Source organism: Carassius auratus, unplaced genomic scaffold (assembly GCF_003368295.1).
Source record: "Carassius auratus strain Wakin unplaced genomic scaffold, ASM336829v1 scaf_tig00216598, whole genome shotgun sequence".
In the NCBI taxonomy this organism is placed as follows: Eukaryota; Metazoa; Chordata; class Actinopteri; order Cypriniformes; family Cyprinidae; genus Carassius; species Carassius auratus.
The window spans coordinates 96,287-113,412 of NW_020528655.1; the positions used below are offsets into that span (position 1 = coordinate 96,287).

General features: G+C 37.4%; 1 long non-coding RNA gene across 2 annotated transcripts; it reads right to left on the reverse strand.

Annotated features, from left to right (window-relative positions):
* Window positions 1–127: 127 nt before the first annotated feature.
* Window positions 128–12,307, reverse strand: LOC113098638 (uncharacterized). 2 transcript variants are annotated; one of them, XR_003289125.1, is made up of 6 exons: window positions 12,260–12,307; window positions 12,100–12,183; window positions 11,960–12,016; window positions 9,850–9,974; window positions 9,614–9,690; window positions 8,637–8,708 (listed from the first exon to the last, which is right to left on the reverse strand). It is a non-coding gene; the product is annotated as an uncharacterized LOC113098638 (long non-coding RNA). The 2 variants fall into 2 exon arrangements; XR_003289126.1 differs by lacking the exons at window positions 8,637–8,708; window positions 9,614–9,690; window positions 9,850–9,974; window positions 11,960–12,016 and adding an exon at window positions 128–248 and having other exon boundaries at window positions 12,260–12,293.
* Between the last annotated feature and the right edge of the window lie 4,819 nt (window positions 12,308–17,126).

Below are 17,126 nucleotides of genomic sequence, written 5' to 3' on the forward strand. Positions count from 1 at the left end.
TGTGGTAAGGAAAATATATTCTCTTAATAGTTAATTATATTCCTCGCCCCTTGGCAGATATCTTTGCTTGTGTTAAGAGAATGAATGATATTCTGCAGTGTCTGGCTCACTCCACTCTCGGATGGTTCTGTCGTCTTTGCTGATCTCCATCCGAACACAGCGTTGACCTTCTTCACCAGCTCCTGACCGCCGTCTCTGATCCTGCGTGCGATCTCAGAGAACACCAGGTCGCTCTGCAGGCCGAGGCTCTGTGAACGAACCGCATCATCACGCTGTGCTCGGAGTCTGGTCTCAGATGTGTGTGTGTGTGTGTGTGTGTGTGCGCAGACCCGGCGCTGACACACACATCCGTCTGCAGATCTATATACGCTCCAGACAGCACCACGTCTCCGCTCTCCTTCACCTAGAGCCAGAACAGATCAGCGCTGAACACACACTGAAGGACTAAACACACACACACACACCGAACGCTTCGTCACCTTGCATTGGATGTGAATCCTGTTCCCTTCCTTCCACATCTCCGTCTGCAGAGACTGTCCCGGATACACCGGCTTCACGAAACGCACCTGAAACACAGATCAGGGTTATTAACAGAAATTCATTAATTAGATGATATGCAATCAATTTGGACTGAGAATACACATCACTATTATTGTGATAAATGAGAAAAGCATTGAATAGACATTACAGAATGAATCTTTACAAATTCATTTTTTCACTTTGCATAAATAAAAATGATAAATAATATTGAAATTATACTTTAAATGTGAATCATTTGAGTCCGTTCGTGAGTTCGGAGCATAGACAGTAAAAGAAGTAGACACAGCGACCCCATTGGAACTAAATTGAGACAAGTGAAGCCTGTTTTTAGCTATTTTTAGCACTTCCCTTTCTGACGCGCAGACTCAAATGAAGCTTGATGACATCAGCAACCTGTCTGACAGATGTAAATATTCTAGTAAACTGCCATCGTTAATCCTGCAGAGACGGCGAGCTTGAGCGGGGAGTTCTTTGGCATGAGTGAACAGGAGTACACACCTGCTAGTGACATCAGCATCGTCTACACACCTGCTAGTGACATCATCATCGTCTACACACCTGCCAGTGACATCAGCATCGTCTACACACCTGCTAGTGACATCAGCATCGTCTACACACCTGCTAGTGATATCAGCATCATCTACACACCTGCTAGTGACATCAGCATCGTCTACACACCTGCTAGTGACATCAGCATCGGCTACACACCTGCTAGTGACATCAGCATCGGCTACACACCTGCTAGTAACATCAGCATCTTCTACACACCTGCTAGTGACATCAGCATCGTCTACACACCTGCTAGTGACATCATCATCGTCTACACACCTGCCAGTGACATCAGCATCGTCTACACACCTGCTAGTGACATCAGCATCGTCTACACACCTGCTAGTGATATCAGCATCATCTACACACCTGCTAGTGACATCAGCATCGTCTACACACCTGCTAGTGACATCAGCATCGTCTACACACCTGCTAGTGACATCAGCATCGGCTACACACCTGCTAGTGACATCATGCTCCTCCTCACCTGCTAGTGACATGAGCATCGTCTACACACCTGCTAGTGACATCAGCATCGTCTATTCACCTGCTAGTAACATCAGCATCTTCTACACACCTGCTAGTGACATCATGCTCTTCCTCACCTGCTAGTGACATCAGCATCGTCTACACACCTGCTAGTGACATCAGCATCGTCTACACACCTGCTAGTGACATCATGCTCTTCCTCACCTGCTAGTGACATCAGCATCGTCTACACACCTGCTAGTGACATCAGCATCGTCTACACACCTGCCAGTGACATCAGCATCATCTACACACCTGCTAATGATATCAGCATCGTCTACTCACCTGCTAGTGACATCAGCATCGTCTACACACCTGCTAGTGACATCAGCATCGTCTACACACCTGCTAGTGACATCAGCATCATCTACTCACCTGCTAGTGACATCAGCATCGTCTACACACCTGCTAGTGATATCAGCATCATCTACTCACCTGCTAGTGACATCAACATCATCTACTCACCTGCTAGTGACATCAGCATCGTCTACACACCTGCTAGTGACATCAGCATCGTCTACACACCTGCTATTGACATCAGCATCATGTACTGTATTGGCGGACCACTCTTAGCTGGGACGTATTGCTTAGCTTCTTTGACAAGCTATCCAACACAGAGAAACTTAAATTGTACCTTTTTGAGGTGGATGAGACGGGATTCCAGCCGATAGATAAACAGGGCAGGTAAGCAGAGCAAGGCAGGCAGCAGGCAGGTAAGTAGGTTGGTAGTAGCAGACAAAGCATGGACTCCAGTAGTGCAACAAACGATTGGTAAGTGGTTGAAAAAAATGGTGGTTAATGAGGTATTTTGCACTGTAAAATCATCCTACATGTTTATTTCATAGTGGTAGGACAATCTGATGATGTTCTTGGTACTGTAAATAGCCTATACCATTGCCTAATAAGAATCTTCGATAAAGTTTCTTTATGTATAGTCACAGGAGCGAAGCAGTAGTACGCATTAGTATTTTCGATGAGGTAGGATATATCGATAGATATAGCTAATCCTACCGTAGGAAAATCTGACGAGGTAGGACAAATCGACAGAACACCGGTCATGAGACTGAGCTGAAGACTTTGCTGGATAAAATTGTGGTTGTGTGCTGTGCTTTGACCAATATGTGTCCAAGTATTGTTGTGAAGGCGTCATGTTAGAATTATACACCATGCTCACATCTAATATATAAATGTTTTGTTTTTTGTTTTCCAAAAGATTTTGTAATGGCTCTTCTCACATGTATTTTATTTTAGCCATATCTGTAAATAAAATACACAAAGATTGAATGAAATTCTGCCTCCTTTATCTGTATTAAGGAAGAATTGTGTGAAATAAGTGTTGTTTGGTTGCTAACCCAATTACATAACTTAAATAGTACTAACAACCAACTTAATTTCGGTTTCTTTACTTATTTAACTTGTAAATACATTTAGATTAATACATTTACATTTATAAAGAGTCCAGAGAAATGATGAGAAACTGAAAATGTATGAGGTAGGTTGTGGGTGATAAGTCACAGACACATGACTCTTCTTTGGCTGGTGCTGCTGAGTCCCACGCAGTCTAAACGGAACCACTGTATAGGACAGTTCTGATTATCGCAAGCAAACATGTCATCAAGCTCTTCAGGCTGTCTGCAAAAGCACCACAACACAGCTTTTTCACATGCCCTTCTTTTGGGCTGGAGGGTGTTACCTTGACCAGTCGCTCAGCTCGTAAGGATCGAGTCCTTTGATTCTCTTCATTTTCACATTATATCTCATCTTTACATTAGGATTTAGTTTTAAGCGGTATGGTCCGACAATGTTTTCTTTAGCCTGCTGCATTTTGTAGGATTATATTCGTTTTTTCACGCAAATTTTTCATTATTTTCATGCCTGAACACTAGCCTGCTATGCCAGACCATGTTAACTGGCCAAACATACCCATAGTTCTTTGCGTTCTGATGACGTTGCCGCCCAGTTGGTCACGTCTTAGCGACCAAGCAACGGTAGCTAACATTAGCATATAAGTCCGCATTATTTGATATTCAAACAGGCGGCCTATTGTCTGAACCAACTCAAACAGTGATTAAAATGCTGAAGCTTAATTTTCATTATAAAGACGCAGATACACACACACGAGACCAAAATTATAAATATCCAAGATATCATCGTGCGAATCATGATCCGGCTAATAGGGTTCTTCGAACACACCTGTTGTGTATGATTAGTATCGCTGGATTGAGTTATCTGAGATAATTGCGCGTTCATGTGTTGGCTCAAAAGGGGATATGTATCGATACTCGAAACCATGATCAGCAGTGCAGCGATTGGCTGGTGGCAAGACGGCCATGTAATGACGTCATATAATTTAAAACGACACCTGACGAAAAACTTGACAAATTTCTGGACTTTTATAAGGAAACAGCCAAGCAAACAAAACTACATAAATGTTATAATAGATGCATGAAACAGATAATAGATACATTTTTTTATTTTATTAGAATTTTTTTCATTATTCCCAATTATTTAGATTCGCAATTTATAATAGTTGTGCAGTCTTTACATTTTTATTTCAATGTAGAAATTATCTATTCATTTCATTTTATATTTGGACAGATTTGTTACGTGACAGCATTAATGAAAGTTTCTAAAGGGTCAATATCATGATATCTGCATCTCCTGCGCTCCATCAAGCCACTCTTATAATAGACACTATTATCTATCATCACTATCATCACTCAAAATAATGCACGACTCTATTATCTGTATTCAATTAAATTCAATTCAAGTTTATTTGTATAGCGCTTTTTACAAAATAAATCGTTACAAAGCAACTTTACAGAAAATTATGTTTCTACAATATTTAGTAGTAGCTAGTAGTTTGTGCACATTTGACAGGATTTTAGAAAAAAATAATAATAATAATAATACAAGACGTAGTCAGCTAGACGATGAACTATCAATATTATTAATTAAGTTATTATATGATTCAGTCACACATTTAGCAATAATTGTTAGTTCTGTTTGTTGATTCAAGGTTAGCATCATCTGAGGTCCTCTGAGGGTCAGCATCATCTCTTCTCAGGTGTTCTGGATCCAGACTGGAGCTTGTTTAAATCCTAGTTACCACGGGATGTAAATCCCGTGGCGAAACATAGAAACAAAATACAGACATCATTAGCATAGCTGCTGATCCAACAAAGTAAAATTAGTTTAACCCAAGCTAATGAATAAAAATGCACCTTTGAACAGATGCAACTACACTCACAATTAAAAAGATACATTATTCGAATGCTTGGCGAAAGAGATGTGTTTTTAATCTAGATTTAAACAGAGAGAGTGTGTCTGAACCCCGAACATTATGAGGAAGGCTATTCCAGAGTTTGGGAGCCAAATGTGAGAAAGCTCTACCTCCTTTAGTGGACTTTGCTATCGTAGGAACGACCAAAAGTCCAGCGTTTTGTGACCTTAGGGTGCGTGATGGGTTGTAACGTGGTAGAAGGCTAGTTAGGTATGCTGGAGCTAAACCATTTAGGGCCTTATAGGTAAGTAATGATAATTTGTAACTGATACGGAACTTAATAGGTAGCCAGTGCAGAGACTGTAAAATTGGGGTAATATGATCATATTTTCTTGACCTCGTAAGGACTCTAGCTGCTGCATTTTGGACTACCTGTAGCTTGTTTTTTGAAGAAGCAGGACAACCACCTAGAAGTGCATTACAATAGTCCAGTCTAGAGGTCATGAATGCATGAACTAGCTTTTCTGCATCAGAAACAGATAACATGTTTCGTAGCTTGGCAATGTTTCCAAGATGGAAGAATGCAGTTTTTGTAACATTGGAAATATGATTTTCAAAAGACAAATTGCTGTCTAATATAACACCCAGATTTCTGACTGTAGAGGAAGTTACAGTACATCCGTCTAGTTGCAGACTGTAATCTACAAGATTCTGTGTAGTGTTTTTTGGTACAATAATTAGTATCTCTGTCTTATCCGAATTTAATTGGAGAAAATTGTGTGTCATCCAATCTTTTACATTTTTAACACACTCTGTTAGCTTAGATAATTGGGAAGTTTCATCTGGTCTCGTTGAGATATATAGCTGAGTATCATCAGCATAACAGTGGAAGCTAATTCCGTTTTTTCTAATAATATTACCAAGGGGCAACATATATATTGAAAATAGAAGGAGACCTAGGACGGATCCTTGTGGCACTCCATATTTTACTGATGATAAATGAGATGACTCCCCATTTAAGTAAACAAAATGGTAGCGATCGGACAGGTAGGATCTAAACCATCTTAGAGCCTGCCCTTGAATACCTGTATAGTTTTGTAATCGATCTATGAGTAAGTCATGATCTATGGTGTCGAACGCAGCACTAAGATTAAGTAAGACTAGAAATGAGATGCAGCCTTGGTCTGACGCAAGGAGCAGGTCATTTGTAATTTTAACAAGTGCAGTTTCTGTGCTATGGTGGGGCCTAAAACCTGACTGAAATTCTTCATTCAGATCATTTTTATGCAGGAAGGTGCTCAATTGGGCAGACACAACTTTCTCTAAAATTTTAGACATAAATGGAAGATTTGAAATAGGCCTATAATTTGCCAGTACACTAGGATCTAGTTTTGGTTTCTTAATAAGAGGCTTGATAACCGCCAGTTTGAATGGTTTTGGGACGTGTCCTAAAGATAACGACGAGTTAATGATATTGAGAAGCAGTTCTTCGGCTACAGGTAACAGCTCTTTCAGTAATTTAGAGGGTACAGGATCTAATAAACATGTTGTTGGTTTAGATACAGTGATAAGTTTATTTAGCTCTTCCTGTCCTATGGTTGTAAAGCACTGCAGTTTATCTTTGGGTGCGATGGATGAAACTGAAGTGTTAGATGTTGTAGAATCTACATTCGCTATTGTATTTCTAATGTTATCTATTTTATCAGTGAAGAAATTCATAAAGTCATTACTATTTAACGTTGGTGGAATATTTGAATCAGGTGGCATCTGGTAATTTTTTAACTTAGCCACTGTGCTAAATAAAAACCTTGGATTGTTTTGGTTATTTTCAATGAGTTTGTGTATATGCTCTGCCCTAGCAGTTTTTAGAGCCTGTCTATAGCTGGACATACTGTTTTTCCATGCAATTCTAAAAACTTCTAAGTTAGTTTTTCTCCATTTGCGTTCAAGACTACGAGTTAATTTCTTGAGAGAGTGAGTATTACTGTTATACCATGGTACAGTACGTTTTTCTCTAACTTTTTTCAATTTGATTGGGGCAACAGCTTCTAATGTATTAGAGAAAATAGTGCCCATGTTGTCAATAATTTCGTCTAATTTGTGTGTATTTTTGGGTATAATTAGCAGTTGAGATAGATCAGGCAGGTTATTTGCGAATCTTTCTTTGGTGGCTGGAACAATAGTTCTGCCCAGACGGTAACGCTGCGACATATAGTTAATATCAGTTATACGCAGCATGCACGATACAAGGAAATGGTCTGTAATATCATCACTTTGAGGTACGATATCTATAGCAGTAAGATCGAGTCCATGAGATATAATTAAATCTAGTGTATGATTAAAACGATGAGTGGGCCCGGTGACATTTTGCTTGACTCCAAAGGAGTTTATTAGGTCAGTAAACGCAAGTCCTAATGTATCATTTGCATTATCAACGTGAATATTAAAATCTCCCATGATTAGCGCCTTATCAACTGTAACTAGAAGGTCTGAGAGGAAATCTGCAAATTCTTTTAGGAATTCTGTATACGGCCCTGGTGGTCTATACACAGTAGCCAGAGCAAGAGATACATTAGATTTCTTTTGCATGTCTGACAGAGTAACATTTAGCAGAAGTATTTCAAAAGAGTTAAACCTGTATCCTGTTTTCTGGGTAACATTGAGAATATCACTATATATTGTTGCAACACCCCCGCCACGACCAGTCTGACGGGGCTCATGCTTATAACAGTAGTTTGGTGGAGTAGACTCATTTAGACCAAAATAATCATTTGGTTTTAGCCAGGTTTCAGTCAAGCAGAGTAAATCAAAACTATTATCGGTGATCATTTCATTTACAATAACTGCTTTTGGTGCGAGTGATCTAATATTTATGAGCCCAAACTTTAAAAATTGTTTTTGTTCATTTACTTTACATTTTTCTGGTTTAATAACGATAAGATTTTTTCTAGATCCTACATTATATTTATATTTTGACCACTATTCGGGGAACAGACACAGTCTTAATAGGTTTTACAGCGCAAGTACTTTTAGCATTTAAGCGGTTGGAGCAAAACTCATCATAATGGTTATTTGAGAATTGTCTTACTAGTCACATGGAGTGAAGTGTCCTGGAGATGTTGTCAGAGAGAAGCTCCGCTCCAATTTTGCTGGGGTGTAATCCATCAGCGCGAAACAGTCTAGGACGCTCCCAGAAAAGATTCCAGTTATTAACAAATAGCAGTTTCTGTTCTTTACACCATGACAACAACCATTCATTTAAAGCAAAAAGTCTACTGAACCTTTCGTGTCCTCGTCGATACGTGGGCAGTGGTCCTGACACGATGATTGCCGCCGCGGGCGTCGTGCTGCGAACCGTCTCGATCAGGCTCCTGAAGTCCCTCTTCAGCGTCTCCGTCTGCCGCAGCGTGGTGTCGTTAACTCCGGCGTGAAGCACGACCGCTCTGGGGCTCTCGTCGTCTTTCAGGATCGCGGGTATCTGCGCAGAAACATCGAGAACACGAGCACCAGGCAAACAATGAGTGTGCACTTTACCTTCGGCTAACGTAGCACTTACGTGTCGGACGATGGAGTCTCCGATGATCACAGCGTCGCGTCCTGTCTCGCGGAGGGGAGCGAAGCGGTTCTGGATGGAGATCTCGAAGGCAGGAGGGGGCACTGCAGGTTGGAGCAAAACTCTGCATGTAAGTGGACCTTAAGAGACAATGTTGAGATCTCCTGCAATATGTTCTGAACATGCACTATAAAGAGACAGAATGACTTACAACACTGGTGTCCAGTCCTGGGCTGGAGGACCACCGTTCTGCAGAGTTTCTGCTGATCCTTGATCAGCTGCTCAGGTCTGCTTAACTGGGGTTGGAGCTAAACTCTGAAACAAGAGAAGACAACCAATATTATGAAGTAAAAAAAAAAATGATTCAGAAATATGCACAACGTTTGAAAATGCACAAAGATGAGAAGAAAGCTATGTGTTTAATGAGAACTTTCCACTGAAAAAAAGAAGCGATATTAAGTCACAGATGCATTTTTATTAATTCTTATTAATATTGTTTAAATATGTTACAGTAACCTTGTGCTTTATCAATGATTTTCAGTCTCTGAAATAGAAAAGATCTATCAGTGATGAATGGCATCATACATACATCATATGTAATGATATTTAACAAGAGTTCTAACACTGTGTCGTCACTGGACAGCACAACAAAATACAACAGTGCCTTTTATAATCAGTGATGCCCTCTACACTGGATGCGGCACGAAACAACAAATCACAGACGGTGATCTGATGCCTTTTCCTATTTATGATGTACTGACCCAAAGTTTGAATGATTTTTAACAGTCACTTTGGTGTGAGAGTGTGTAGCTTGGAGATAGAGATTTTTTTATGTTTCTGAAATAAGTCTCATGTACACTAAGAAAACTGCATTTATTTGATCATAAATAAAAATGGTAATGTTGTGAAATATTAGTACAATTTCAAATAACTGCTTTATATGTGAATATTTTGTACAATTTTATTCTTGTTTTCACAAAGCAAGATTTCTGAAGGATTGTGTGACACTGGAGACTGGAGTAATGATGCTGAAAATTCAGCTTTGATCACTTATTAAAACAAACTTAAATAGAAAATAGTTATTAAAAAATGGTAATTTCACAATTTAACTATTTTAATCAAATAAATGCAGCAGTGGTGAGCATAAAAGATGTCTTTGAAATACATGACAAATCTGACCCTTACATTTTTGAATGGTGTATGTTTGACGAATTGCTTACTATTCATGGTTCATAATGTCTAAAAATGTTCTTCGACAGGAGATATGACTAGAGCACAGCCATCAGCATGGAAGAACCTAGGAACATAAGTCACAGAGACAACAATATTTATTATACAATGCCAGGTATAAGGCATATACTATAGCAGAGGTGAAATGCAGAAAAGAAAAATAATAATTCAAAGAATATATAATTTATATAATAATTTACAATAAATATATATATTTTAGTTTTACTTATTTAGTAATGCTCCTACAGCGTGGACATCAAAATGTGTATGTTTTCATCCTCTCTGTCAGCAGCTCCCTTCAGAAATGTTAAAATCAGGAACATCTCCTGTGTCATAGGTTTTCTGGCACTTCTGAAATCACAGAACAAGTTTTACCATGAAAGATCAAAACCTGAAGGTTTCAGTCCATTTTCATGCTCTATGTAAGTGATGTAACGTTAACGTTATCCGGTTACGTTAGAGCACATTTTAGGATTAAACAGTGCATACTCTTAGGGTTAAATTAATTCGGTTAAGTTACTTCCATTCATCCATTGATATATATGGAGAGAGAGAGAGACAGAGAGAGAGAGAGAGCATCTACACACAAGATGACATTAAAAGCCCAAACTTAATAAATAAGAGCTCATGTCTATCGTTACCTCTTGTAGTTAGCCTTACCTTTGAGATGCTAACGGACTTTTCTGACGACGCTAAACCCAGGGGCGATTCTAAGATTTTGATTTTAGGGGGGCTCAGCCCCCAATAAGGGTATGATTAAAAAATATTATTTTACTATTAGGGTAGGGTTGTATACTACTAACCTTATTGCAATCCACTATTCCATTGTATTCCCTGTATTTCATATATGGGAGTAGGAGTACTGACTGAGCCATATATAACACTGTAAAAAAAACTAATACAGTTTTTTACATGTGACCAGTCACTGGAAAATTTTGAATTGGGAATGTAGATTTTTTTTTTTTTTTTACAATAAAGACTTCCTGATTCAGTATTAGGACATTCATGTTTATCCTTTGATGATACCACTGCTTTTTCTTATGAAATGTACGTTGAAATTGGCAGAAAATTAAAACAATATAAGGGTTCAATGTCTGCAGTGAATCTTGGGAACACAGTGGTATTGTGTGTGTGTGTGTGAGGCTGTCTGTTCTATTCTCACCTGACTGTTGCTCATTTGCAGACCTACTCCCGCACGACAAAAAGAATGTTGTATATCCATCTACAATGAAATATAAATTATTATATTTTATTTTTATTATTATTATTATTATTATTATTATTATTTAGCTTTTTAGCCTTTATAATCAACAATACGGTTGGTTATACATCAAGTCAGCCCCTGAACATTTATTTCATTTCAAATAATTTAACTAACCAGCTAATATTCATTAAGAATATAGACAAAACATGTATTAATGTAATTGTCTATTGGCAATATGTTTAATCTGTTCTATATTTATTTATATTTATTAAAAATAACATCATTATCAATTTGCCACTTCTATAAATCAATTACTTAAAAAAAAAAAAAAAAAAAAATCACAGATCCCTTTACTCTTACTCTAATATATGTATCATGATACACTAATGATTAATTATTACTTAATACAAAATTATGTTTAATAATAGAAAACAAAATAACTCCACATGATGTTTCTCTCTCTGGGCCATTTAGTACTTTCAGACAATGATGTGTGTCGTTAATAATTTATTTTGCATGGCTGCATAATGTAATGCCGAAATACACAATAATATGTTTTCAATTTCAAAAAGTAAATTAAAATAAATCATGATCGTTTTCTAAAGTAGGTTTTCATGGGTGTTAATCGCTTCATTTTTGTTGGAAGAAAAAACATCTGTCACACTGTGATATAGGCTGAAAGTGAACGCAGCGAAGACGTACTGGTATTGGATGCGAGAACACACACACCACACGCACACACACACGCACGCACACACACACGCGCACACGCACACACACCTTGTACTCTCTGATGTTCGCTCTGCTCGGCGCCCCTGTGGATTGAAAAACGCGCTGAATCCATGCAGACTCAGATAAGGGGAGGAGCCGGAACTTGATGCAGCTTGCCACCGTCTCAAATGAGTTTTTAAAGGGGACTGAAGCGATCACTAATTAATTAATCAAATAATTTTTTAGGGGGGCTGGGCATAAGTTTAGGGGGGCTGAAGCCCCCCTAAAAAGGGCCTAGCGACGCCCCTGGCTAAACCATTTCTATAAAGTAAATATTAAACGAAAGCGTATAATTTACATGAAATAAAGTGTCAGGAACACTTTAATGTACTATTTGTGTAATTTAATAGACTAAACTTACCTAAAAAAAAGTGCGTGCGATCTCAGAGAACACCAGGTCGCTCTGCAGGCCGAGGCTCTGTGAACGAACCACATCATCACGCTGTGCTCGGAGTCTGGTCTCAGATGTGTGTGTGTGTGTGTGTGTGTGTGTGCGCAGACCTGCGGAGACCCGGCGCTGACACACACATCCGTCTGCAGATCTATATTTGCTCCAGACAGCACCAAGTCTCCGCTCTCCTTCACCTAGAGCCAGAACAGATCACCGCTGAACACACACTGAAGGACTAAACACACACACACACACCGAACGCTTCGTCACCTTGCACTGGATGTGAATCCTGTTCCCTTTCTTCCACATCTCCGTCTGCAGAGACTGTCCCGGATACACCGGCTTCACGAAACGCACCTGAAGCACAGATCAGGGTTATTAACAGAAATTCATTAATTAGATGATATGCAATCAATTTGGACTGAGAATACACATCACTATTATTGTGATAAATGAGAAAAGCATTGAATAGACATTACAGAATGAATCTTTACAAATTCATTTTTTTCACTTTGCATAAATAAAAATGATAAATAATATTGAAATTATACTTTAACTGTGAATCATTTGAGTCAGTTCGGGAGATCGGAGCGGATTCACGAATCATTTGAGTCAGTTCGGGAGTTTGGAGCATAGACAGTAAAAGAAATAGACACAGCGACCCCATTGGAACTCAATTGAGACAAGTGAAGCCCGTTTTTAGCTATTTTTAGCACTTCCCTTTCTGACGCGCAGACTCAAACGAAGCTTGATGACATCAGCAACCTGTCTGACAGATGTAAATTTAATATTGTAGTAGCTGTGCGTGCAAACTGCCATCGTTAATCTTGCAGAGACGGCGAGCTTGAGCAGGGAGTTCTTTGGCATGAGTGAACAGGAGTACACACCTGCTAGTGACATCAGCATCATCTACTCACCTGCTAGTGACATCGGCATCATCTACACACCTGCTAGTGACATCAGCATCATCTACACACCTGCTAGTGACATCAGCATCATCTACACACCTGCTAGTGACATCAGCATCGTCTACACACCTGCCAGTGACATCAGCATCATCTACACACCTGCCAGTGACATCAGCATCATCTACACACCTGCCAGTGACATCAGCATCGTCTACACACCTGCTAGTGACATCAGCATCATCTACACACCTGCTAGTGACATCAGCATCGTCTACACACCTGCCAGTGACATCAGCATCATCTACACACCTGCCAGTGACATCGGGATCATCTTAATTTTTTTTTTTTTTTTTCGGTTTGGTCATTTACAGATAATTCAATCCAATCACTCAAAACATAAACACAATGACCTGGTGCAGGCAGAAGCTAAAGCTTATTGTGCCTGCCCTTAACTTTAAAATCATAAATGCAACACATTAATGACAACATCTGTTCATAACATTAACACATTAGTGGACCAGTGTCCACCACACCAAAAGCAAGCCGCTTTAATTAATTTTCATTCTGTTGAATATTTTTCCATTGTTATTCTCTTGTAAATATTTTTAAACTGAAAAATAGACGTGGCTTGTTTTAACTCATTACAGCAACCCTTCCATAATTTAACTCCTTTATTTGATAAACAGTGTTCTCTTAATGTAGAATGTACTTGTGGTTGATTAAATATACATAGTCCTCTGAGATTATAATTACTTTCTCGCTGGGTAAATAATATTTGCAAGCATTTAGGAATTTTATTATGTTTAACTTGGTGAATAAACTTTGTCGTGTACAAATCAACTAATTCATAAAACTTCAAAATTTTTGATTGAAGAAACAGTGAATTACTTGGTGAATTGTAAGGTGCATAATTAATTAATCTGATAACCTTCTTTTGTAATAGGAAAATTAAATTGGTTGTAGTTTTATATGTATTTCCCCATATTTCAATACCATACATTAGGTATGGTGTGACAAGTGAACTATAAAGTAAATGTAGTGCATTTTTGTTCAAAATACAATCGCAACTTATACAAAATTGCAATCGTTTTTAATACTTTCTTTTGAACGTTTAAAATATGCGGTTTCCATGTCATTTTACAATCAATAATTACTCCAAGAAATTTTATATGATTTACTCTAATTCATTTTCATTAATAGTGATCCTAATCTGATTATTTATCTCTTTATTACTAAATACCATAAATTTCGTTTTATCTAAATTTAGTGATACTTTGTTCAAATCAAACCAATTCTTTAATTTATATAATTCTTTCTCTACCACCAACACAAGCTCTATAAGATTTGTGCCAGAACAATAAATTGTTGTATTATCCGCGAAGAGAATAAAATATCCGATACTTTACAAATATAATTTATATATAACAAAAATAACTTGGGGCCCAAAACGGAGCCTTGCGGAACGCCACAATTAATTCTCTGAAAGCAGGAGGCAGCTCCATTTAAATAAACATATTGAAAACGATCTGTTAAATAATTTTCTAACCAAGAATATACATTTCCCCTAAATCCATATTTTTCCAGTTTATATAATAATATTCTGTGATCGATGGTATAAAAAGCTTTCTGTAAATCTAAAAAAACTCTGATTGTATGTAATTTTTTATCTACTGATTGTGATATATTTTCTACCATTTTAACAACTGCCATTGTTGTTGACCTATGAGCTCTGAAACCAAACTGATATTCATTCATTATATTGTTCACTTCAACATAGCTATCTAATCTTTTAACAAATAATTTCTCTAATATTTTTGAAAATTGTGACAACAGAGAAATAGGTCGATAATTACAAAACAAATGTTTGTCGCCACCTTTATACAATGGGAGAACTTTTGATACTTTCATTTGGTTTGGGAATATACCCGTTTTAAAGGATTGATTACAAATATATGTAAATGGATAAATAACATTTTCAATAATATTTTTTACCATAAACATATCAAACCCATCATTATCAACTGACTTTTTATTCTTGCAGTCTTTCACTATTTTCAATATTTCATCTTTATTGGTTGGGTTTAAGAAGAATGAATTTGGACTTTCATATGTAACCCCAATTTCCATTCCATTATTTGGAATGGGTACAATTTTCTTTGCTAAATTATTGCCTATGTTTACAAAATAATCATTAAACTCTTTAACTATTTCCTCTGTATGACATATTGTATCCTTGTCTTTATTTTTAAATAATTAACACTATCCATATTGCTGTGTTTTTTATGTATTAAATCATTAAGTACCTTCCATGTTCCCTGAATGTTTTTTCTATGTTGTGTCAGCAATTTTGTGTAGTAATCTTTCTTATTATTTCTAATTATAATCACTAGTTTATTCTTATACGTTTTATATTTGCTTTCAGCATCTTGAGTTCTGGAATGTATAAATTTCCTGTATAATAAATTTTTCTTCTTGCAGGACTTTATAATTCCTTTAGTAAACCACGGTTTCTGCATATTGCATTTGTATGTTATCGTTTTAATTGGACAGCATTTATTATAAATTTCTAGTAATCTCGCCAAAAAAATACCATAAGCCTCATTTGGATTTTCATAACTATAAATCTCATCCCAGTTACACTTATTTAATTCCATTTGCAGTGTTTCAATTGCTTCAGATGTTCTACGTCTCACTGTTCTTGAATATATAGTTGGACCTAATGGTGGTTTAAACACATTTTGGAAACATGCAAAGACAGGCAGGTGGTCACTAATATCAGTCATTAGAAAACCTCCATCAATTTTACCAATATCATTTGAAAATATATTATCAATTAATGTTGCTGATACTGTTGTTATTCTTGTTGGCTTTGCTATTACTGGGAATAATGTACTATTATAAAAAGCATTAATAAATTCTGTGGTCTTCTTATGTCCACCTGGATTAAGCAGGTCAACATTAAAGTCACCACAGACAATATTTGTCTTATCTCCATTTGAATTGAACATGTTCCCTATAAACCCATTAAAAATATCCAATGATGAACCAGGTGTTCTATGTATACAGCAAACAATTATATTCTTTTGTTTTTCCATACGAATCTCAACAGTAACACATTCTAACATATTTTCAATAGTGGTTGACATACTAGCCATTATATTACATTGCAGACTTGAGTCCACATAAAGAGCGACTCCACCTCCTCTCCTATCTTTTCTATTCATTACAAACATTTGATATCCCTCTAATTCTACATCTGCTAATTTGTCTTCGTCCAGCCATGTTTCAGAAACAGCTACAACACTAAATTTTGGCAACAGGTTCAAAAAGTCTTTGATTTTTGAAAAGTTACTCCACAAACTCCTACTATTTAAATGTATTACAGAAAAGGCATGTTTCATATTCACTCCTCTCTTAAACTGTTCTTCCGTATAATAGTGACAATTTGGCTGACTACACAAATATTTATCCGGATCAATATCTCTTTCAATGTCATACTTACTATAATTTGTATCATCTATCTTGTAATCATCCATATGTAATATATTGTCATCATCAATATTACATACTGCCATTTATAAAAAATAGACTAATGTAACAAAAACAAACATAAACTAAGCTAAAATCACTACAAGTCCGTACGATAGTCCACATGTCCAACAACAAAAGAAGTAAATCTTCATAAAGTTCATCACCCATTTTTGCAAAGAGAATTGTAATCTTCTTATCTTGAAAAGTAATCTTATCAACGGTATTGAATATGTATCTCATACAGTTTGCAATTAGAGTTACTTGAACTGTTCCAGGTCTTTTGTTTCCCTTACCTTGATCACCTTTGATTCTTCTGGCAACCCATTTGTGTGGACCAAAACACGACCATTTCTGGTCCATGTCGCCTGTATCTTCTTTTGTTTCCACAAACTCCTCGCTTGCCTCGCAATATCTGCGTTCTTTCTGGTAAGGTGTTCGTTAATGTAAACGCCACTTCCCCTTAACTTGCGTGCTTGTCGCAGTAAGTCATCCTAGCGCTTTCTGTTCGCAAAGCGAATTACTGATTAGCAGGCTTTGGCTTACTGGGAAGCAGGTGACGAGCCGATATATCCTTCATGTCAATGGTAATGTCCTTTTTTGCAAGAAAAGTTTCCACTTGTTGCTCCAGTGTTTGCAGCTCCTCTACCGGTGCGTTTTCCCCGTCCATAGCACGCCCAGTGCCAGCTGCAGCTACTCGG